This window comes from Morone saxatilis, unplaced genomic scaffold (assembly GCF_004916995.1).
Source record: "Morone saxatilis isolate NCDOM2014 unplaced genomic scaffold, NCSU_SB_2.0 Contig2, whole genome shotgun sequence".
NCBI lineage: Eukaryota > Metazoa > Chordata > Actinopteri > Moronidae > Morone > Morone saxatilis.
The window spans coordinates 12,112,712-12,115,182 of NW_023339762.1; the positions used below are offsets into that span (position 1 = coordinate 12,112,712).

A 2,471-nucleotide genomic window follows, 5' to 3' on the forward strand; every position below is an offset into this window, starting at 1 on the left:
GTGTGTGCGCGCGCGTGTGTGTATATAATGAACATGTATGTCCAACTTTGCATATACTGATCTGACCCTGCATACATTTGTCCATATTACAACCAAGGCAAGTGTTCAGGCAGCCGTGAAGCAGGGGGGACAGCGCTCCCTCTGTGGTCCTCTAATGAGGCGCTCATAAGTCCCAAAATGAGATGAACATGCTTGTGACAAGGAGGTCCAGGCGATGTCAGTGCGCTGTGCTGCTGTGTGTGACTGGCCCACTGGGAAGAAACACCCAGACCGCAGTGACACTAATAGATAGGCATGGGCCTCCATCAGTCTCCAGAGATTTAGCTTCATCACAGCTGAGCAGCACTTCTATTCACAACGGCTGCCGGATCGTACACGTGTCACCAGAACACATTCAATCATTCAGACAATCAGCTGGAGTCACCTAGGATGGTGTGTTATCTAACTGTGTCATTCTCAATGAAAAAACAAATGATTGCATTTTAAAAGGATCATTACGGTAATGATAACACTGTACTTTAGTGTTAGATTGCTGAGATCTGAGAACATAAAAGGAAGTCAGACAGGGAAGAAACAATAAGTCAGACAGGCTGTAAGCAAGGCTGAACTGTAAAATGATGAACCAAACTGTCTGTTGTAAACGTCCATCACAGTTCACAGACCAACACGCGCTCAACTTTGACCTATCATAGGTTACTTACTGTATTTTACAGTTTTACCTCCAAATAAAGAGTCTAATCTGACTTATCTGTCGGCTTGTTCACAAACAGTCCGACTGTCTGATCTAGATGCTGATGAGGCTAAATATAAGGTTTCCATTATCGATCAAACTGTTGACTTTTTTTCTCAACTAATCGATTCATCGTTTTTGTCTATGAAATGTCAGAAAAAAGCAATAAAAGCTCCCCCACAGCTCAAAGTGCTCTAATGTCAAATTGTTTGATTCAGACCATGAGTCTAAAACCTAAATAAATTTAATTTACAATCATTTATGAGCATCAAATCACCACATTTGAGAGTCTGAAACCAGAATTGTTGATATTTTTGCTTTAAAAATGCCTTAATCAACCGCTGTTGACTAATTTTCTGTTAATCATCGGTTTCTTTAATCAATAACGGTATAAATCAGTGAAGCAATTACTTGATTACTTTTCTGTCAATCAACTGATCAACAAATCATTTCAGCTCTAGTCTGATCACTAATTTCTTGCCCTGTTTATTGTAGCAAGACATAGAAATGACGGTCAAAACTGCAAAAGTAAGACCCAAGTTGAAAATAACCTTCAAAATTGTGTTTTTTTCAACCCCATACAGTAGAGGGGGATGATTTTCTTCTTCTTCTTAAATGTCTACTATACTACCTTCTATAGACTTAAAATGTCTCCTATTCTGACTTCAACTACAGTTTGTTGGGATCATCATCTTTGAATGCAGGAAACAGACATTTCTGCTACATGAATGAGTGTCCTTGGTGAAATGAATCACGAATGAAATCCTCTCAGGTTTAGATCAGTTTCTCTAAGAAATGATGTCATCAACTTTACCACAAGTGACACAGAACAACTCTTGCTCTCTATGAGACACTTTGTCCGGCCCTGCGGTTGGCGGAGTTCATAATGCCACAGACGGCCGTTGATCCACAGAAGGGAGCGTTGATGACTTCTCACAGAATAGTCTGCATGTTTGTGCAGCCCACAGAGTGAAATTAATGGCATTTTCCCTCCAACACCCAAGCTTTTCCCATAGCCCCCGCAGCAGAGCTGCCCGCCACTGGTTTTAGGTCAACAGTGTGACTGACTGGTGCTCTCACAATAACTCCGGCCAACGTGTGTCATGATAATCCCTTAGTTATGCAAATCTCCCCGCCGTTTGCCGTTTGTGCTGAGGGTGAAAGTAAAGATGGCAGCACAATGTAGGTCACTATCTTGTCCCGATTTCTCCACATTGGTCAAATGAGCCTGAAATGTCCTGTCAGTAGAGCTCCAGTAGCAGTGGAGTAGCGGCTCTCTGGGCTCAAGCAATATCCAGGCTTACTGTGGTGAAGATAAGACTGAAGAGACCAAAAGGCTTACAGACAGTAGGGGATGTGCATACATGCAGCGGTATCGCACATTTTGCCGCCTGTTTTCTGAATTAATGCAAACCAGACATAAGGCAGGGATAGGGGGATATTGTTATCTTCTTAAACAGATTAACAATAGTCTACCCTGAGAGAATAAACATTACTAGAAAGTGTGTCAGCCCTTTCAGAGAGAAGTAAGAACAAGAGATTCAGACAATAAAAGCAGGGGTCATTAGCATTGTATTAATTTGGCTATCGGAGCAGGAGCAGCGAGTGCAGCTGAGACATGTGTGTGTTTGGGTGTGTGTACGAGTGAGAGTGTCTGGGGGATGAGCGGAGGACGATAGGGGAGCAGAGGGGGGAGGGGGGGGTGTTGTTGCTTGATGGTGAGTCGTCGTCGCCCCCCCCC

At 43.1% G+C, this 2,471-nt stretch overlaps 1 protein-coding gene across 1 annotated transcript in view; it reads right to left on the bottom strand.

Moving 5' to 3' along the window:
• LOC118330502 (neuronal cell adhesion molecule-like) overlaps positions 1–2,471 on the bottom strand; it is a gene marked incomplete in the record, with an annotated part of 68,766 nt that overhangs the window by 65,693 nt on the left and 602 nt on the right.